Source organism: Macrotis lagotis, chromosome 3 (assembly GCF_037893015.1).
Source record: "Macrotis lagotis isolate mMagLag1 chromosome 3, bilby.v1.9.chrom.fasta, whole genome shotgun sequence".
NCBI lineage: Eukaryota > Metazoa > Chordata > Mammalia > Peramelemorphia > Peramelidae > Macrotis > Macrotis lagotis.
In genome coordinates, this window is record NC_133660.1 from 162,398,876 (window position 1) to 162,421,947 (window position 23,072).

The 23,072-nt window shown below is 34.1% G+C and overlaps 1 protein-coding gene across 4 annotated transcripts in view; it reads left to right on the forward strand.

Annotated features, from left to right (window-relative positions):
• The window catches only part of CLOCK (clock circadian regulator), a 125,422-nt gene that overhangs the window by 1,926 nt on the left and 100,424 nt on the right, over positions 1 to 23,072 (forward strand). Inside the window, exon 1 of one of the 4 annotated variants that reach the window (XM_074229400.1) lies at positions 1,554 to 15,187. The exons of the other annotated variants lie outside the window; for them this stretch is intronic. The gene's annotated coding sequence lies outside the window, so the exon portion shown is untranslated. Of the gene's footprint in view, positions 1 to 1,553; positions 15,188 to 23,072 lie in introns of those variants that run through there. 4 annotated transcript variants of the gene reach the window in all.

Sequence of the window (23,072 nt, forward strand, 5' to 3'; positions counted from 1 at the left end):
CATACTTTTAAAATTAACATTATCCTAATCATAATACAAGAAAGGCTATTGGGATTAAAAAGAGGTTAAAATATATTTTTTGAAATTTCAGACTCCCTCTAGTGGCTAATAAGGTGTATCCAGTTGAAATTCTTGAAGGAGTAGGACAAAAATATGGGGAAAGCTATTGTTTTTCTGTTATTAAAGCTTTTTTGAAAAAGTAACTTACTAGACTTATTTTTCTTTGTAAATTTTGTGTTATATTTGTAAATCTTTGTATTATAGGTTATATGATTTTTGTGCTTGATCTCAGCTTACATATAATTTCATTCCTTGGTTCTGCAAAATGGGCAATTTTTTTCAGATTTGCTTTACATTAGGGATTCTGACCACCACTGAAGATAGCACAGCTAGTCATTCTCCTCCCTTCTCCCTTTCAGTGACCTCCTTACTTTTTGCTGATTGCTGTTGCTAATATTCTGTTGCAACCCAAGGACAAATGTTTGTATGCATCAAAAAAATTTAGTTTGCCATACAAAAATGCAACTATAGGTCTTAGAAATATCTCTTCAAATCTGAAAGTCCGGGTTACTTTGGGAGCAGTTTATGTTGTCTTAGGTATACTCATTGATAGTATGGACTATGAGTGTTAAATACTCTTGATTTCAGGGAGTGAAGACTTGAGTGTGTCTCACTCTATACAGTCCCTGGGCCAAGTCCCCTACTTCTGCACACTCTTAGAAAAATATAGTATTTTCTTTTTCCTCAATTACATTGAAAAACAATTTTCAACCTTCATTTTTAAAACTTTGTATTCCAAATTCTTTCCCTTTTCTCTTCGCCTCCCTCATTGAGAAGGCAAGCAATTTTATATAGATTATACATATGTACTCATGTAAAACATATTTCCATATTAGTAATTTTGTGAAATAAAACAGAGACTAAAAGACTAAAGAAAAAAGTGTACTTCTGTCTCTATTCAGACACCATCAGATCTTTCTCTGGGGATGGATAGCATTTTTCATCCTCAGTCTTTCAGAGTTATTTTAGATTATTGTATTTTGAGAATAACTATTTCATATCTGATCATCTTACTATATTGTTGTTATTTGTGCATAGCCCATTCACTTTACATCAGTTTGGGTGTTTCCAGGTTTTTCTGGAGAGCATCCTACTCATCCTATTCCACTACAATCACATAACTCAGTTTGTTCAGCCATTTGCTAATTAATTAATGGGCACCCTTCAATTTTCAGGTTTTTTGTGTACACACACACACACACACACACACACACATACACACAGATCCCTTTCATTTTTGTTTTTTATCTCTTTTTAGATACTGATCGAGAATCCAGACATTGCTTTAAATAATGGTTGAATCAGTTCATACTCCCACCAACATTAAGATCTCATTTTTCCCATATCCCCTCCAAGTTGTGTCATTTTCTTTTTTTGTCTTGTTAGCCAATCTAATAGGTATGAGGTAGTACCATGGAATTATATACTTCTTATTTCTCCAGTCAGAGTGAGTCAGAGTATTTTTCATGAAAAATAAAATAAATTTAGAATAATTTATTAAAAATAAATAAAAATATTTCATTTTTTATAAATTTGACTCGCTTCTTTCTCTGTTTGAGAAAGGAGGCATTTATCAAGAGAGATTTGCTTCAAATTTTTTTTTTTACAGACTTGCTAAATGTATTTCCCTCTATCCTAGTTCTCTCTTTTTATTCTAATCTCTCTCCCCTTTCACCATGTCCCTCCTCAAAAGTTTTTTGCTTCTGGCTACTACTTCCCCCAATCTGTCTTCCCTTCTATCACTCCCTCACCCTTTTTCTTACCCCCCTTTGCCTCTTATTTTTGGTAGATTCAGATAGATTTCTATCCCATTTGAGTGTTTATGTTAGTCCCTCTTTTGGGCCATTTCTGATAAGAATAAGGTTCAAGATTCCCCACTAACTTGTTTTCTTCTCTACTGTAAAAGCTTTCCTTACCTCTTTATGTGAGATAGCTTACTTCATCCTACCTTTCTCCATCTCTATTTTCTTCCAGTCATTTCTAACCTCTTAATTTAATTTAAATTTTTTTTAGTTATCTTTTCATATTTAGCTCACAGCTGTGCCCTCTGGTTAAATATACTCCTCTAACTGCCCTGGTAATGAGAGAAAATTTTATGAGTTACCAGTATCATCTTCCCATGTAGGAATGTAAATAGTTTAACCTTATTAAGTGCCTTATGATTTCCTTTTTCTGTTTGGTATTTTAAATGCTTCCCTTGATTCTTGTATTTTCTTTTTTTTTTTATTAAAGACTTTATTTATTTTGAGTTTTACAATTTTTTACCCTAATCTTACTTCTCTTCCCCACCCCCCACAGAAGGCAGTTTGTCAGCCTTTACATTGTTTCCATGGTTTACATTGATCCAATTTGAATGTGATGAAAGAGAAAAATCATAAAGTATAAGAGATAACAAGATCAGACAATAAGACATCATTTCCCCCCCCCCCCCCAAATTTAAAGTAATATTCCTTGGTCCAACTCCACAGTTGTTTCTCTGGATACAGATGGTATTCTCCATTGCAGAGAGCCCCAAATTGTCCCTGATTGTTGCACTGATGGAATGAGTGAGTCCAACTGGTTCTGCTCATCCCACTCACCCTCCAGGCTTCCCTGAATTCCCATCCCTCCTGGTTTCTAATAGAACAATAGTGTTCCATGACATACATATACCACAGTTGGCTAAGCCATTCCACAATTGAAGGACATTTACTCAATTTCTAATTCTTTGCCATCACAAACAGGGCTGCTATAAATATTTTTGTACAAGTGATATTTTTATATCTTTTCATCATCTCTACAAGGTATAGACCCAGTAGTGGTATTGCTGGATCAAAGGGTAAGCACATATTTGTTGCCCTTTGGACAAAGTTCCAAATTTCTCTACAGAAAGGTTGGATGAGTTCACATCTCCACCAACAATGTAATAGTGTCCCAGATTTCCCACTACCCTTCCAACAGTGATCATTGCCCTTTCTGGTCATATTGGTCAGTCTGAAAGGTGTGAGGTGGTACCTCAGAGAAGCTTTAATTTGCATTTCTCTAATAAGTAATGATTTAGAGCAATTTTTCACATGACTATGGATTGCTTTGATCTCCTCATCTGTAAATTGTCTTTGCATATCCTTTGACCATTTGTCATTTGGGAAATGGGCAAGCCAAATTTTCTATTCATCCCTGGTCTTTTCATAAAAAGTTCTTGAAAGTGCTCTGTTTCATTGAATATGCTCAGTTTTTCCCTTGAAGGATTATACTCAGTTTTTCTGGTTAAGTGATTCTTGGTTGTAATTTTCACTCTTTTGCCTTTTGAAATATCATATTCTAAGCCCTCTGATCCTTTAATGAAGAAGCTGCTAAATCTTGAATTATCCTGATTGTGGCTTCACATTACTGGAATTATTTCTTCCTGGCTGCTTGCAATATTCTCTCCTTACCTGGGAGCTCTGGAATTTGGCTGTAATATTCCTGGAAGTTTTCATCTTGGGATCTCTTTCAAGAGGTAATCAGTGGATTCTTTCAGTTTCTATTTTAACCCCTGATTTTAAACTATCAGGGCCTTTTTTCCCCTTGATAATTTCTTGAAAGATGATATCTCAGCTCCTTTTTTTCAATTATTTTTAAATTGTCTCTCCTGGATCTGTTTTCCAGATCAGTTGTTTTTTCCAGTGAGCTATTTCACACTGTCTTCTATTTTTCCATTCTTTTGGTTTTGTTTTATTGTTTCTTGATTTCTCATAAAGACATTAACTTCCATTTGATTAATTCTCATTTTTCAGGAATTATTTTCTTCACTGAGCTTTTTGTATCTCCTTTTCCATTTGGCCACTTCCCTTTTAAGAATTTTTTTCCTTTGGAGAAATGTTTGTTCCTCTTTCCATTAGCCAGTTTAGCTTTTCAGGACATTCTTTTCCACATTGATTTTTTGTTCTTCTTTTACCTTTTGGCTTTTTTCTATTTTTTTAAAAAGCATTTTTTTTAGTATTTGTTTTTGACTTCTTTACCAAATGGTTGACTCTTTCTTCATGATTTTCTTGCATTACTGTCATTTCTTCAATTTTTCTTCTACCTTTCTTGATTTTCAAAATCTTTCTGAGCTCTTCCATTTTCTAAGACTAATTGATGCTTTTCATGGAGGCTTTAGATGCAGGGGCTTTAACTTTGTTATTTTCTTCTAAGTATGTGTTTTGATATTCCTTGTTACCATAGTAACTTTTTATGGTCAGAATTTTTTTCTGTTGCTTGCTCATTTTCCCCAGTCTATTTCTTGATTTTGAACTCTGTTTAAGTAGGACTCTGCTTCCAAGGTGAAAGATGCACTGTCCCAAGCTTCTGGGATTTTGTGTGGCTATTTTCAGAGATACTTTTAGGGACCTGCAAGTTTTCAGTTCCTCCAAGGTGGTATGTATGATCTAAAGAAAGGTGTGTTTACTATTCTTCTCACCTGTGCTCTGATCTGTGAATGACCACAAGTTCTTTTCTACTCTGGATCTGCAGGGAGGGTCCCTGCTCCACTACAGTTGAAAAGAGACCCCTGTTATCTCCTTCTGATCAGTTCTTTGACCCCCTTACCTTCTGTGCACTGAGACCTCTAAAAATAGCTGCTACTGCTGCTGATTCAGTAGCTCCCAAGGATTGATCCTAGTTTTCTGGAGCCCATCTGTGCTGGTGTGGCCTGCTCTGGACTGTACCCCACTCTCACCAAGTATGACAGACCTTTTCTGTGAACCAGTGAAGTTGTCTTGGACTAGAAAAATTATTTCTCCCTATCTTTTGGGTTCTGCTGCTCCAGGGATTGTTTTACATATTATTGAAAGATGTTCAGAGGTATTTTGGGAAGAGCTTAGGTGAGTCACTGCTTTTGTTCACTACTTTGACTCTGCTCACCTTTCTGCATGCTCTTCTAACAAACTTGGACCCTCCAGAACCATGTTAAGCTTTGAGCTGTTCTCTGAAATGAACTTCAGACCAGATCCTTATCCCAAGTGAAACCCTAGCAGAACTAATAGCTAATAGAAAGACAGTAGAAGAAAAAGTAGGGATGTCCTTTGACTTGGCATATGTTTAGTCAACAATGCAATGGCATTATCCATCTCCAGGTTCAGGGACTTCCCATCAAATTTTTGAATAATTTTTTCCAAACTATTGTGTCTCTCTCAATTTTTTTCCATTGTTTGATTTTCCCTTACCCTTCCCAATCCTTCTATCATACACACACATACAAAAACTAGCAGACTCAACTAAATTCCCAGATACAAGGAAAAAAGCAATTGATTTTTAAAAAAAGTTATTGCATTCCTACTGAAGTTCATAAAGTAAAAGATTCATAGATATCTTCTAGACACTAAGCATTTCTGGACTATATGGCAAGAGACTTCTCTTATAGCTATTGTTTTGAGAAATGTATGTGAGTACCATGCATATATGTTTATATATGTATGTAAACACATTTTTGTATATATTTAAAAGCCTACATTTTTAAAGAGTTTTCTTCTGGTGATGTTGAGGTAAAGTCAAGGGTCACTAAAAGCAACAATAGAGGTGTGAATAGGCTATAATTCATTTCCAAGGAAACATTGCCTAAGAGCTTTGTAAAGGGTGTTATCAAAGAGATGTTGGACTAGAAAAGAGGTCATGTGGAAAGAGTGATATGTAGCCTATATTCCTAGTTGTTATTTATGTGAAAACAAGAGGGCTAAATAGACCCCCCCAGATTTCCTTGTGGAGAATTGATCTGAAGACATGGACTAGTGAAGCAACAGATGAGGGGGCCACTGTTGGGTTGTACTCTCCATCACTATGGGGTATACCCACATTGAGATCACAGATTTCCTCACAGCAAAATATTGACCGCTTTGATTCTATACCTCTTTATTGCTGCTTCTTACAGTAGTCTAGTATGGCAGGAGGGTTGGTATTCTTTCTTTTTACTTTCTCATTGTGATATTTGGTATACCCATTTACTCAGTTGGACATATGAGAACAGGAATGGTTCTCATTGAAAAAAATATCCTATTGTACAAAATGTATATCTGCATGTATACTTATTTATATATATATATGTATAAATATATATATGTATAAATATATATATATGTATATACACACACACACACACACACACACACACACACATATTGCCATAAAATTGAAAGAAGAGGATAAATATTTAGGCTTCATAAACACAACTTTTGGAACACAATTTGTTGTGATACTTGACATTGATTTTTCCCTTTATTTACTATTAGAAAATATGATCTTTAATCTGATAATCATATTAGAGTACATTTTTAGTATTGTTAAACATTCTAAGTTGGGAAGGAAATATTTGGTATCAATTTCAAAATGAAATTTCTTATTTCATCTATTATTTCTCTTTTTAATGACCTTTTAAAATGCTAACAGTAGGTTAAAACCAAAAAATTTCTTAGAAATTCAAAATTATAAAAGACCTCACATATCTAGTCCTGAGTAATTATGTAGTAATTTCATAATTTCATTTATAGAATCTTTAAATGGTTATCCAGCCTCCACTGGTGATTGTCCATTATTTCCTAAAACATTTCTCTTTTGATCAGTTCTAATTATTTGGAAGTTTTTCTCTATACTCAGCAGAAACTCTACAACTTCCATCTATTCTTTCCAGGTTTTCCTTCTAGATCCGAGGAGAACATGTTTAATCCTTCCCAATGACAGTTCTTAAAATGAATATTGTTATCATATGCTCCTTGAATCTTCTCTTTCCCATCATAAACATTCTCATTAGTTTCAGTTGCTAATTTTATGCTTGATTTCCTATCCTTTCACAGTCACCTTAGTCTTGGGGGGGGGGGGGGAACAAAAGCTACATTACAGGATTACTATTGTTTTCCTGAAAGCAAAACAATAGTTAATTTCACTCAAGCTAAAATATACAAAGCAGTTTGAAAAACTCAAAATGCCATTTTTAAAGTTTTAACTATGACAGTTATACCAGCAAAAACCTAGGTTTTTGTTTTTGTTTTTGTTTTTGTTTTTCCTAGAGCAGAGGAATCATAACTATCTAAAGGTGCTTTTTTGGCTTGGTTATTAATTTGCTGTAATTAAGTATTACACTAACACTTGACTTTTTCAGAGTACTTTACAGCCACTCGTTAATTAATTAGCCTTTTTTTTTACAGCCACTGGTAAAGAACTGGGGTGAACAAAGTGGCTTGAGAATCCTTATTTCCTAATTCTACAATTTATTCAAAGATTAAGTTTCCTGAACTCATCCTATGAGAATAGTCTCAGGCCTTTATCGTAGCACTGAAGTGATTATGATTCAGGCTTCTGATATTTTTGTGTTGCTGAATATCACATTGAAATATAGTAGTATTGCAATATCCCTTTTTAATTGCTTTAAGCTTATGGGGAAAAGAGATTTATACAATGAATGCTTTACATGAATGTTACTTCTGATTCAGTGGGTTGGGTATTTTATAGTGTTTGGAATATGATTCATATTTTATTGCATTAGACATAATTAGTGTGCATTTTGTTATGTATCACCTACTTTTTAAAAGATATTCAGATTTCTTTTAATAAGCATCTTACTAATTGTTTTTAAAAATAATAAAAAATTGAAATAAACCTCAATTCCTGTTTTTCAGCAAATAGACTTGTCAGCCATGTTAACTCATGTGACCAACCAATAGTTTTTCCTTTGTATTAAGGTTCCTTACAAGCTTCATATTGGGCAATATGATAGTTATATATCAGATGAAATTCATCATTTGAAAAGTTTCAGTAGAATGTTCTTCAGAAAGATTATAATTCCAAAGTAAAATTAATTCTGCCCATCTTTAAACTGACTTGATAAAATTATTTCTGTGATTCCATTAAAAATATTCTTTGCCCACCTATAGTGCCAAGAGGACTAGTGGCTGGTTTATGCTAACAGCTAAGTTTATCTTCCTAATTATACTTTCTTTGTAATGTTACAATTGATTTACCTTTCTGGAGAATTCAGTGAGCAGCAGAGGGAAATGACCTAGTCCAAGTAATAGAGGAAAGCTTGACTAGGATTAAAATAGTCACCTTCCTAGAGCTGTTTCTTTCAAAACAGAGTGAGTTTAAATCCTACTTTGTAGTTTTAACTTAAGACAAAAATGTAAGCACAGTTATAAGTTGGGGAGGGGAGATTATAAATTTAAGTCCAGTTATAAGTTGGGGGGGGAAGATTATAAGTTTAATCTTATTTTAAAGATTTATTTTTTATTATCAGTTAAAAAGTAATATCAATTACAATTTATTTGATCAGTTTTCATAGTCAGTCATTAATATTAATAGTAATATTAAGTGTCTTCTGTGTTGCAGGCACTGTGCCAAGTTCTTGAAAGGGAAGAAGACAGACAAAAGAGTCCTTGCTCTCAAGGAACTTAATGTCTAATGAGGGATACAACATGCAAACAATTAACCTAGTTTTTATCTAGGATAAGTAGGAAATAACTAAGAGGGATGGCATTAGAATTAAGAGGAGTTGGGAAGGACTTCCTGTAAAAGATGAGATTTTAATTTAAATGAAATTTTAATTTGATTTTAATTAAGGAACTCAGTAGGTAAAATTGAGGAGAGAGCATTTCTACTTCGTGTATATCCCAAGCAGGGGAAAATAGAATTTTTGTTTTCCATTTTAATAGTGGAAATTAAATAGATTTTAATATCTTTACTTTTTTATGGACATTTAAAAAACTGGAAATCTTCCTGTTCACTTCAAATTTTTTCTTTATATTTATTCTTAGTAAGAGTAGATTAATAATTTAGAGATATTCTGCTTCTGAATCAAAGCTTTGTTTACTTAGCATTCATAAGCTTTTGCTTGAAATTTCACAGAATTAAGAAACTGTATCAATGCAGCCTTACCATTGGGACATCTTTTAGTTCTTTGTAGCTAGTATTTTTGCATTTGAATCAGAGCTTCACTTGAACCACCTTTACTTTTAAGTTCAGTACTTTCATATACATGCCATTCTCCCTGGCTTGTCTTATCTTTGAAAACTATATAGGATTTGCCACTAATTAAAACTGTAAATAGTTTGTTTACAGCTTTTTATTTTAAAAAGATCTGAAGAGAACTATTCTGAACAGATTTCCTTTTCATCATAATTAAGTTTTGAAATTGTTATATTTCTAAGATTCAATTAAATGCAACAAAATTATCAAGCACCTACTATGTGGAGATATAGTTTAAGTAAAAAAGGCCCTCTTCCCCTGTTCTTGGCAGGCATAAAGTTTATGAGAAGTGGGGGATAATAGAGAACAACAACAATGTTTTAAAGAGATAATGTTTAAAGTGCCCTGTGAATTCAAGTGGGTGAAGATAGCCTAATTTCTTGTGGAGATCAGGAAAGGTCTCATGAAGAGCTGCCATTTGATTTGCGTCTAAAAGCCTTTAACAAAATTCAATAGACCACAACTGGGATAGAAGATGGCAAGTGGGAACATTGGGATATGGGAAGACATAGAGCTTTGTGTAGAAATCAGTGGGTTAGTTTAGTTTTGAGTAGAGGCCAAGAAGGTTGGGTAGCACAGTATTTTTAAGCAATCTTGAACACCAGGAAAAGGAATTTGAACTTTAGTAATTATCAGAGACTAGTTGTTTTTGAGTGACATGTTATTATGAAGTAGCATAGCATTGTGGGTAAAGTGCTGGACTTGGAGTCAGGAAGACCTTATTTAAAATCTTGTCATGGACACTGAGTAAACGTTGCCACTGAGCAAAGTCACGTAATCTGTCAGTCTGAATCTGTAAAATGGGAATAATAGCTATAGTTCTTATCCTGTGGGATTGTTGTATTGAGCAGATGAGATGTTTGTAAAGTGCCTTGCAAACCTCATAACTCTATAAAAATGTCAGTTATTGGTTTATTATTATGCATAAGAAATATTAGTTTAGTTGAAATCTGAAGGATGGATTTGAGAAGCCAGGGAGGAAATGGAAGTAAGAGAAGTTGTTTAGGAATTTTCAATAATCTAGAAGGGTGATAAAAAGTTCCTCCTACTTAGGGTGGTGTTAATGAGAACAGAAAGGGGATGCTGAATGTGAGAGATTGTAGATATAGAATTCACAGAACTTGGTAACTTATGAGTTATGAAATTCAGGATATTATTTCTCTCTTCTCTCTCTCTTTCATCTCTTTGGACAGCAAACTTTTGGAGGCATTTAAAATTATTTGTTAAATTAAGTTTAATACTTCTTTCCATTCATGTTGCAAAATTGATTTTAGTAGTAATATTGGCTTAAAAGATTTTTTTGAAAAAGCCAATAAATATTTACTTAAGAAATTAAAATATTGGAATAGTGTTAACTATTATAGAGTGCATTTTTAATCTGTCACTATAGTTCAGTAAAATTCACAAAGCTCTTTTAGAAAGTAAGACAAAATAGACATTAGTCATTGAAACATGTTAGCTTCTATTTGCTTAAGTCTTGATTCTATCAGAAATGTGGGTGTTTGTTTTTATAGTTTGAGATTGTATTCAGATTCTTTTATGTATGTGAAATAAACCTATGTTGTGTAATTTGATGTAGTGATTGCTCTACTCTCTTTTCAATTATTTTCTGACCTTAAATTTTTCCATTGCTTTGCAGATTTGTTACTTGAATGATATTAATTCTTGATAGTTATTAAATTTTGAAACCTGAAATATATCAAAGTAAAAGAAGTTAATGAAAATTAGCAAAGTAATTTATTAAAGGCTAAGTTGCTTTTTATTGGAGAACGTGGGGAGGGGGGTGTGCGCGCGTGCATGCATGTTATGTGTGTATGTTCTCTAAAGAGCTATTGGCAGATTAGTTTTAAATAGTTATCAGCACTCTCTCTTTTATTGGGTCAATGCAGAATCCTAGGGGAACTTAGTTACAAAGGGAAAGACTTCAAGCCTACAAAGTTCATGTGTGCCCTTTTCAGAATCCCTTATCTAATTCTGACTAGAAATTTTTTTTTTTTACTATGAACAATATTCAAAGATTCCACGTAGGTATGCTCCATCTAAACAGATCACAACCTCTTTGATATTATTCCTTTGGAAGTGACTGTAGCCAAAAAATTCATCATCCTGCACCCAACCTGTGCATAAATCTCTCTGATTTTAGCTTGTTCTCAGACAGTAGTTTAATAAAACCTGCCAGAGTTTGTGCTTTGCTGGCATAGCCTTTGTAAATAAAAGTAACCAGTTTGCTATTCACTTTGTAAGTGAATTTAGTACACTGTTAAATAGTAACTAAACAGAAATTTTGAAATGAATGACAGTTATCTATATTTAGTAATTCAAGGCTCTTTGTTTTAAATTTTTGGTGCTTTTACTGGGGTTCCTTCTGCATCTTATTTCTTAATGTCTGATAGGGTACTTATACCCTTTTTTGCTAAAAGATTAGAAAATGTTCAAGAGGAAGCAAAATATATTAATACCTTAATGAATCTTGATCAGTAGTTTAAACAGAATTGAAAGTTTTTGTTAAAAAGGAGAATTTGTGGGGAAAATCAGGAATTTGAAATATTTTAGGTCTTAAACAATTATGTCATATTTCAAATGGGAAGGATTTCTTTTAAGTTTCTAGTCTATGATAAATTAAAATCATGAGTTGATTCAGTGTTGGTGAAAGTATTATCTTTTTCAGATTCTATTAGGATAGGATCTGCAAAGATCTGCAGAATCAGTCACTGACTGATCAATCATATTTTAAGATTTTAATGTTCTAAATACTCTGCCCAGTCCTGGAGATGCAAAACCAAAACCAAAACTCAGTGGATGGAAGCTGGGTCTGGACTCTTCCTGAATTAAAATCTGGGCTTAGATACATACTAACTTGTATGACCCTGGGCAAGTCACTCAGCCCTGTTTGTCTCATTCTTCTCATTTTATAAGATGAGCTGGAGAAGAAAATCACAAACCGATCCCATATCTTTGTTATGAAAACCCCAAATGGGTCATAAAGGACTGAAATGACTGAATAACAACAAAAAAGAGTCCTTGACATTGAGGGGATTACTTACATTCCAGATAGGGAGACAAATTTGTTTGCTTTATGGTGACAAGTTTTGTTTTTTAAATGCTAAGTTTTGTTTTTTAAATGCTAAACTTCTCTATGGAATAGAATTGTCATATTCATATACATAGAAAAAGGATTGTAGGTGAAGCTGTAGATGAGTATTTTATACAATTTGTTCTTTTAAGGAATATAACAAATTCTACCTATAGCTTTCAAATCTGGCCTGCCAGTAGTCTATGCCAAACTCTGTTTTTTTTTCCCTTCATTTTAAAAAAATGGTGCTTTGATGAACCTTTTTCCTTTTCTATTTTCTCTCTTCTCTTTTTACAACTCTATTCCAGCCTCCCCTTTTTACACTTCCACCACTGAAAAGAAAATGAAGAATCCATGTAAAAGTCTTATTTTGCCTCGAGTTCATCCCCTCTCTGTAAAGAGAAGACGTGGATAATATACTTTATAATCATTTCAGAATTGTTCTTTGTAATGCTGTTATTGAATAAATTATTCTCTTTCTTTGTACCTTACTCTGCATTAGTGCATATGGGTCTTATTAGGTTTCACTTAAACTATACACTCCGTTATTTCTTACAGCACAATAATATATCATTATATTCATCTAACAGAATTTGTTTACCATTTCCTATTTGGTAGGGACCCTTTTATTTTCTAAGTCTTTGCTTCTACACAAATTTATAAGTATTTTTGTTTATATGAGTCCTTTTCTTTGCTCTCTTTGGAGTATAGCCTTATTAATAGTATTTGGGTCAAAGGGTATATACAGTGTAGTGAATTTAGGGGAATTGTTCCTTATTGGTTTCCCAAAGATGGACTAATTTATAGGTCTACTAGTAATGGAAAACATTCTGAATTTGGTGTCCTGGGGCTTGAGTTACAATTAAATCTATGTCATTTATTAATTGTGTGACATTATACATCTGTTGTCTAACTTGTAAAACAAGGAAGTTACACTAGAAAATTTTTAGTCTCTTCTGACTCCAAATATGTGATCCTGTAGTCTTTAAAAAAAAAGTTATATTGGACTTCAGACGTATTTTGGTTTCTGGATTGGTTTTTTTTTTGGGGGGGAGGTTGGTTGTTGTGACAGGTGAGGATGTGTGGGCATAAATCCATAAGTTTGAAAACCACCAGCCTACATAAAAGCTTGAAGTCCCTATCAGTCATAAAAATCATCTAAAGAACTTTTCCTCTCTTTAATCATCTTGTCTTAACCTATTCCAAGGTAAGGATAGCCAATTTTCACTTAATCATATTATGTTTCAGTTGTTAATTAACTGAGGCAGTAGTTATTATTAAGTACCTGTCCATCTCTTAATTTAAGATGAGTAAATTTTCTTTATTTCTTAACATTGACTGATTATTGGCAATTCATTGGCAGTACTTATAAGGTTTTTTTTTAAACTCTAACTTGTATGATAATTCAGCTGGATAGGATCTTCATAGATCTTCTGTAGCTGATTTGAATATTTATAATACTCAGAATAACTTAGTTATTTAGTTATTCTTTGAACAATATTGCTATTATTATATGAAGTATTTTCTTGATTCTGCTCATTTTACTCTTTGTTATTTGATCCAAGTTTTTCTTAAAATCAACCTACTCATCATTTTTTATGGCATCAATAGGTTAAAGAACCTAATTTGAAATTATTCATATTTTCTCTCCATTTTTGTGGTACTGTAGTGAAATTTATTTGTAAACTTTTGGGGGGGGATGTTTTAAACTCACAACTTGAATAAAAAAGACTTTTAGTTAGCAGGTGGGAGAGTAAAAAGATTAAAGAAAGTTGAATGCCCTCCTTTGTGATCTACATCTGGGCAGCATAGCATTGAAATGATAGCAGGTTTATATGACTCTCTAGTCACATTCCTACATTGTACTACTGACCCTAGTCACATTCCTACATTGTACTACTGACCCTTATATCAACTCTTGAATTCCTTTTTATGAAGTATCATAAAAGTGAAGTTCCAGGAAAGTTATTCTCTTGAATAGTATAAATGGAGGGAAAAAATTTTGAGGTTTTAATCAAAAAGAAGTCTTTTGCCACTGATTTCTTGTTTTTGTTTTTGTTTTTTGGCAAGCCTATCAGGTTAAGTGACTTGCCCAAAGTCACACAGCTAGGTAATTATTAAATGTCTGAGATTGAATTTGAATTCAGATCCTCCTAATTCCAGAACTGGTGCTCTATCCAATGCACCACATAGCTGCCCCCGCCACTCATTTCTTTAGGCAATATATAACTTGTGTCTTTCAAGACCTCAGAGTTGAATTGAATTTGTTTTTATGTCCTATTTTGAAAATCTAATTATAAGACTATATATTTTAGAATGAAGCAATCTTAGAGGCTATTGGGTTCAACTCCTTCATTTTTTACAGATGAGGAAACCAAGATACAGAGAAGCTTAAGTGATTTTACCCGAGCAATCTAGTCGGCGTCTGATGTGGGATTTGAACCTGGGTCTTCAAGTTCAAGTGCCCTATCCATTGTGTAATTGTTAAAGGAATTTTTCTTGAACTAATAAATATAAAATAAAATATAATAAGACTAGATTAATCAAAACATAGTTTTCTAGAATATTCAACTTGCAGTTAATTATCATTTATTAAAATGGGTGCCAGACACTACACTAATCACTAGAGATCTAAAAGAAGACAAAATAGAGTCCATTTCCTCTAAAAATAGACTATTTAGGAGAATCAATTAATAAATATTTATTAAATGTCTTATAAACACTAAGTTAGGTGCTAGCCTTACAAAGACAAAAATTAAACAATTCCTTTCCTCAAGTAGCTTATATTCTTTTGCTGGTGGAGAGATGACATATATAATATATGTATAAATAATGATAATATTAATAATGATGATATTTGTCCTTCATTCTCAGAGACCATGACCCTAGGAAGACAATACCTTGATAAGCATATGAATTGGATTTGAGAGGGGGTGCTGTGCTAAGTCACTAGCCTCACTTTTTCCTCCAGAGCCATCTGCCAGATATGAATCAGAACAACTGGAAATGGACCTGAATTCGAGACAGTCAGGTTAAGTGACTTGCCTGAGGTCACACAGCAAGTGTCTGAGGCTGGATTTGAACTTCTATCTTCCTGACTCCAAGGCCAGTACTCTATCCACTGTGTACAGCATTCCCTAAAAGTCTTAGTGCAGTCTATTAAAGTTTTAAAATTTATTTAAAGCTATTAAACTTTTAAACTACACTAAGATTCTTGAAACCTGTATATGCAACATATATTCAAAATAAATATAAAGTAATTTTGGGATGAGGAGAAGGCACTAGAAGCTTGGGGAAATTTGGAAAGGTTTTATGTAGTTGAACTTTAAAGAAAGCTAGGAATCCAAAAAAAAAAAAGAGAGAAAGCTAGGAACCTAAGAGTAAGGAAGGGAGTCTATTCCAAGAATAGGGAACAACCCATAAGGGCATGGATAATGGAGATGAGATGTAGTATAAAATGAACCTAAAAAAGACCAGTTTATTAAGGGAAGTAATATGTAATAGGCTTGGAAAGGTAGTCCACAATTAGATTGTGAAGAATTTTTACATGTCAAATATAAATTATATTTGGTCCTAAAAATAATAGAAAACCACTGAGACTTCTTGAGCTAGGAAATGTCATGTTTAGACTGGAGAATATTTTATTTGACAGTTCTTTAGAGTATGGAAGAGAGGGGAGAGAGAGAGAGAGAGAGAGAGAGAGAGAGAGAGAGAGAGAGAGATGAAATTTAATTTTTAAAGAGTCTTGGGGTTTTGGAATAAATATTCAGCCCAACTTCTTATGTCCCCTGTGTCTCATATAATTTATTTCGGAATAGAATAAAGATCTTAACGTACTAACTGTAAAGCAGTCATTTTTATTAAAAAATGATTATTTGAGTGATAAAGCTTAATATTTATTAGGTTTTTGCAAGGCAAATGGGGTTAAGTGGCTTGCCCAAGGTCACACAGCTAGGTAATTATTAAGTGTCTGAGACCGGATTTGAACCCAGGTCCTCCTGACTCCAAGGCCGGTGCTTTATCCACTATGCCATCTAGCCATCCCTTGCTTAATATATTTTTAAAGGATTTTTAGTAACAAGAGTTGATGATGGAAAGTTTAGAGATCAATGCTCGGGTACTTGGAAAACTAATTAACTAAAAAATTAACTACCCCCCCCCCAAAAAAAAAACATTGAGATAGCATGGTACTTATAGGGGCCAGCCTTGAAGTCTGGAAGTCCTCTGTTGAAGCTCTCCCATATTTACAGACTGTGTGGCCATGGGAAAGCACTAAGATCCCTCAGTCTCCCTGGTTGCTCTTTAAATTCTCTCCTCCCTAGGCAATTTGCTAAGACTGTTAAGTTATTAGGGGGTTGCTGGAAGTTTTCATACTAGGGTATTCTCTAAACATTGGAATCAGAAGTCTGAACCCAAACAATAATAATGTTCCCTGAACATTTCTGTTGAAGGTTTACTGTAGGGTTTTTTTTTTATGAAATAATTGTCATGTAATTCAGTTCTTCATATGAGTGAGTTATTTAGATTCCATCCTGAAATGGTCTTTGAATATTTAATAAGTTTTGCTTTTTGCTTTTGTAGTGTAATTACCCTTCCTTTTCATTCTCCTTGAACACTTCTTATAACAGACACATTTGAGAAAAACCAACAGCAACATAAAACCCATTGAGACTGTATGTCATATCCATTGTGCCCCTCTTACAAGTTTTTGTTTTTAGTGCTTTTGGATCAATATTATTACAATTAACATTTTAATGGCGTTTTTGTTTGCATTATTGTATTTGTAATTCTAAGTGATAGATGGGCTGTTAATGAGCTTTCTGTAGGGGGAGTTTTCACACAAAATAAATCTCTTAATTTTATTATTGAGATAGTTGGTATTTATCAAGTGGATGGACAGATTAAGTGGGTGTTGAGAGTATTAAAAACTGGTTGGACTAGTCTGTTCAGGAAGTCAGAAAAAAAAAAATCTGAATCTTCTGAACCGATCAAGTTGTCTGGTAACTTGCTTTGTCCTCTAATATGCTTTCAAGTAATATGGTTTGGTATTATAGGGCAAAGCTTCCCCTACCCGCAAAGGGGGGGCCCTTTGCATATCCCTTCTCATCGTACAAAGAGAAACCAGAATCTCAGAAATAGTGATTCCAGTAGAGTTAAGTAAATATTGTTGTACTTACTAGTATTCCTTGCTAAAATGAACACATGTTCATTAAATAATAACCGGTATACTGTAAACTATTTAGAGTCTTCAGGAATATGATTTTGTTAAAATGTTTATATTATACTTCTCTTTTGGGTATCTCTAAAACATTCTAATATTTAGGTGAATTTAGGTGAATTTTAGGTGATTTGATATCCAATAATTCTTTTGTACTTTTGGAAAGAATGTAGCATCTTTTACTTTAAGATTTGATATTTTCAAAAACTTTACCTTGTCATACTAAAATGGACTTATTTTTATTTCTAAATAATCCATGTGCTAATGTACTAATTTGCTAATTTACTACAGGTGCTATACCTAGAAATTTGAGCCTCTGAAATAAAATGTAATCGATGTAGGGATATATATGGACAGTGACTAAGTCATTGGTGTCAACTGCTCTCAATAATATAAGCAAATTTATTATCATCAGAAGAAATAGTTAAAGCAAATTAAATGAAAGTCAAAAGTCTGTAGAGAACTATATATTTGATTATGATTTTCTAACTATAAAATGAGAGTGGCAATAGTCATAATTCACAGGGATGCTATGAGAATCAAATGTGATAATATTTGTAAAATGTGCTTAGTACAGTGCTTGGCACATAGTAGGCACTATATAAATGCATATTGCCTTCCTTTTTTTCAGATTGCTTTCTTGTGTTAATCACAGGATTTTATTTAAAATGTTATTTAAAATTTAAAATTTTATTTAAAATGTGTCCATTAATAATAATTGACTTACAGTTTTCTTTGTGTTTTATTTTTCCCTGGTTTAGGTTTAGGTATTGGGTTAGGTGTGTGATTTCTTATACCCTAGAAATATTTCATTCATTCATGCTCCATACATTGCTTATTTCCCAATTGAAGTGGCTTCCAATTCTCAGTTATCACAAAAGATACTTTGGTAAATATTTTGGAGTATATAGGAACTTTCTAATTGATGACTCCTTAGGGTATAAGCCCAATAATTGAGTTTCTTGTTCCAAAGGTAGGGACATTTTAATCACTTTATTTGAATAATTTTAAATTGCTTTCCAGATTGATGGTACCGTTTTATAGCTCCATGTCCAATAGTGAATTAATGTGCCTATTCTTTCACAACCCCTAGAACACTGACTATTGTCATTTTTTTTATCATTTTTGCCAATTTGCAGGGTATGAGGGAAAACCTCAAGAATTTGTGTTTCTTTTATATTAATAATTTGGAGCACTCTTTCGTGTATATCAGGTTCTATAAACTATTCCGTTAGTATAGCATTAAAAGCACAAATTAATTTTCACAACATTGTCATTTTTGTTATTATTGGCACATCCTAGCTTAAGTTCCTTATTTCTTTAAGGAATACTTTTAATTGAATCTACACAAGTCTTCTGCTCTGGGAAGTTGATCCTCAAATAATTTTTATTAATTTTGTATTTGTTTTGGAATGGGATTTCTCTTTTATTGTTTTTTTTTGTGTTTTGTTATTTTTTTGTATAGAAATGCTTTTGAGTTTTGAGGATTTGTTTTAACCTACAACTTTGCTGAAGTTATATCTCAATTAGTGTCTTTGTTGCTTCCCTAGAATTTTCCAAGTTAGCCATCAGTAAACAGGAATATTTTTATTTCTTCTTTACCTATATTTATCCCTTTAATTTCTTTCTTGTCTTATTTCTATTGTTGGTATTTTCATAACTATTTTAAATAATGATAGTGAATAGATGGGAAACATTGCTTTCCATTTGTATTTATTGGAAATGATTTAAGTGTATATACATAGCATATGATGCTCACTTTTAGTTTTAGATGCCTTTTTAAAATATTAGAAAGGTCTATGTTTATACTTTGTAGTTTAAGTGCAAATGAGTGTTTTACCTTGTCAAAAGACTTTTCTGCATATGTTGGGATTATCATGTGGTTTTGAATTTTGACTAATGTGGTACCTTCCTTGTATCCCTGATATAAGTTGTACTTTATAATAATGAATGCTTTCTTGGATAAATTAGCTGTAGTCACTTTCATAGGATTTTATTTAAAATTTTTGAATCAGTGTTCATTAATATTGACTTACAGTGTTTTCTTTGTGTTTTACCTTTCCCTGGTTTAGGTGTTAGGACTATTTTTTGTCTCATAAAAGAATTCTGTTAAGTTACTTTCATTCTTAGTGTTGGGGAATGTATGAAGGATGAGTACTGACTGTTCCTTAAAAGTTTGATGTGAATCCATCAGGACCAGGAGTTTATCCTTTGCTGGTTCCTTTACCTTTAGATTTACTTTCTTTTCTGAGATTAGATTATTTAAGATCTCTATCTGGTCTTCAGATAGTTTGGGGTACTTAATTTTATCCTCTAAATCAAGTAGATTCTCTCTTCTTTCCCCTCTCCCCCTTCAACTCATCTTGTTCATTAGTTTAATTTCTTTTTCTTTTTTGCACCCTTTTCAAAAAAGGAATTCTCTTCCTTATTCAGCATCTCTGTTTTCTGGACTCTTATTCTGTAATTCATGGTTCCTGTAATTTTCTACTTTCTCTTTCTTCTATTCCTTAAACAATCAAATCTTTCAAGGTTCTAGATTCTTTCCTCTAAATAGGTTTTGCCACTGCCTGTAGGACTTGCCCCATGAATTCCCCTTTTCAACTCCACTTCACCTCAGATCAATGCCAATTATTTCAATTACTGTATTAGAAAAGACACTATCAGGGATGCGGATCAAAGATGGCAGCATGTAGGCAGGAATTCCTGGAAACTCATTCCCCCCAAAACTCCAAAAGCCTTCAGATTATGACTCTAGTCAAAATTAAGAGGAGCAGCAGAACCCACAGAAAGACTGGGTGATACAATTTCCCAGTCCAAGACAACTTAGAAATTCTGTAGGAAAGGTCTGTTACACTGGGACCGAGGGTTAGAAAAAGCTGCAGCATAGCACAGCTGGGCTGGGTGCCTGGGTCCATGGCAGAGGGGGCGGTTTCCAGACCTCTCTGCCCAGAGATCCAGAGATCATCAAGGATAACTGGAAGGGGTGGTGAGAGAACTCTGCTGCACCAGAGTGAGTGTGGAGCAGAACTCCAGCCTCAGTGCAGCCCTGCTGTGAGAACCTACAGTGGGAGTTGACAGAGCCACCTAGCATGTCCAGAGCTCTCAGCCCATAGATGGTAAGGGCGGGGGGGGGGGGGTGGTCAGGGGAGACTGCAGAGGTCTTTCTTTTCTCCCTGGGGCAGGATTCAATTGTTTGCCCACACTCAGATCCAGGTTGCAGTCTGGGCTCCCACAATACCACCATAGCCAAGCAGGGACCATTCTCACAGTTCCAGGGCAGAGGGGAGGACCTGAACATAGGCAAGAGAGTGGTCAGAGCCTCTCATAAGATCTTGGAGAAATTAAAGTCCCTGTGGGTTGTCCCCAAAATCCCCCAAAGCCTTGGAAATGCAGTAAATCAGTCATAGGTTGAGGAAATGAGCAAATAACAGAAAAAAGAAGAATCTGACCATAGAAAATTACTTTGGTCCCAGAGAGGATTAAAATACATACTCAGATGCTTCTGTATCCAAAACCTCCAAGAGAAATAGAAAATGGGCTCAGGCTATGGATGAGCTCAAAAAAAGACTTTGAAAAACAATTAAGGGAAGTAGAGGAAAAATTGGGAGGAGAAATAAGAGCAATGCAGATAAATCATGAAAACCAAGTCAGCAACTTGGTGAAAGAAATAACAAAAAAAAAAAATACTGAAGAAAATAATATTAAAAACCAGTTTAGGCCAAATGGAAAAAAAAGCTCTCTGAAGAGAGTAATTCCTAAAGGAAGCTGATGACTTTTAGAGAACTCAGGAAGAAATAAAAGTATACAAAAAAAAAAATTAGAAGAAAACGTGTACTATTTCTTTGGTAAAACAACTGACCTTGAAAACAGCTCCAAGAGAGAAAATTTAAAAATTATTGGGCTACCTGAAAGTCATGACTAGGAAAAGAGCCTAGACTTCATTTTTCAAGAAATAATACAGCAAAATTGCCCTGAGATCCTAGAATCAGAGGAGAAAATAGAAGAGATCCCAAAAGAAAAACTTCCAGGGATATTATAACCAAACTCCAAAACTCCCAAGTCAAAGAGAAAATCCTAAAAGCTGCCAGAAACAAGCAATTCAACTACTGTGGCTCTCTAGTCAGGATTATACAGGATCTGGCAACATTTACATTAAGGGCTCATAGGGCTTGGAATATGATGTTTCGGAAGGCAAAAGATCGTGGTTTACAACCGAGAATCAACTACTCAGCAAAACTGAACATCTTCTTTCAGGGAAAAAGAGGGACTTTCAATGAAACAGGAGACTTTCAAACTTTCCTATTGAAAACAATCAGAGCCGAACAGAAAGTTTGATCTGCAAGTACAGGAATCAGGTGAATCATAAAGGGGGTGGACAGGAAGGACTAATTATGAGGAACTTAATGATGATGAACTGTTTGCATTCCTGCATGGGAAGAAGATACTGATAACTCATATGAACTTTCTCATTTATAAGAACAGTTAGGAGGAACATATATAGACAAGGCACAGGAAGGAGCTGAATATAATGATATGATATAGTAAAAAGATGATAAAGGTGATAAAGGAAAGCACTGGGAGGAAGAGAAAGGAGAGGACGAAGGGGCTAAGATATTTCACATAAGAGTCAAGAAAAAAGCTTTTACAATAGAGTGGAACAGGGAAGGTGAGGGGGAATGAGTGAGCCTTCATTCTCATCAGAAATGTCTCAAGAGAGGAAATATCATACATACTTAATAGGGTATAGAAATCTATCTTACCCTAGAGAAAAATGAGAGGAAAGGGATGGGATAAGGGGGAATGGGGGGGGGGGGAGGGAAGTGGGGTGAGTAGGTGATAGGAGAGAGGAAAGGTAATGGGAGAGCGTACTTAGATACAACACCCTTCTGAACAGGGACAGTATGAAAGGAGAGAGGGAGAATGGAATAGATGAGAGTGGGGAGGAATAGAATGGAGGGAATTACATCTAGTGATACCAACTGTGGGAAATATATTGAAGCAACTTCTGGGGGCTGTGATGGGGAAGGCAGCTCATCCCAGAGACAGAGCCATTGGAATCTGAACACAGACTAAAGTACACTTTTAGTTTCTTTCTCACTATTCTTGAGGTTTCTCATCTTTAGGGGAGGGGGTAGGTTATGATTACTCTAACAACAAGATTATTGTAATAATATAAAATAAATAACAAAAAAGAAAAGACACTATCCCATGATAAGGCCTCATCCCCACCATATTCCTGATTGTGTAGTCCACCACTGATCTATACCTTAGTTACCTTTTTTCCCCATCCCCACATTTGCCTCAAAATCTCATCCCTGACATCAAGCTTTATCATTCTTTCTGGTCATTTGTCCCAGAGGATTTAAACTCCTTCCCTTCCCCACTCCCTCTTCTCCATCATGTAGATTGGGTAGACTTGTCAAGAACTACATCCTTATAATTACACCCACTGTAAAATGCCTGTCTCCTTTCACAGACCGTTCTTTTCATTCATATTTATCTACTAATGATTACAAGTAGAACCCCTTTCCATCACCTAAGTAAGGTCTTCTTCCTTTCCCCATCTCCTTCTCATCCAATACCTTGTAGACTTATTTGGGGTGTTCAAGAAGAAAATGATCTCTTCAGTTCTAGTTTTCTTTCTAAAAAATGTTTCAAACACCTTTTTTATTATTCAGTATCTATCTTTTTTTCATGCATTATTAAGCTAAGATTGCAGGGTAGTTCACCCTGGGTTGCATCCTGAGGTTTGTTGCTTTTGGGAACAGTTTT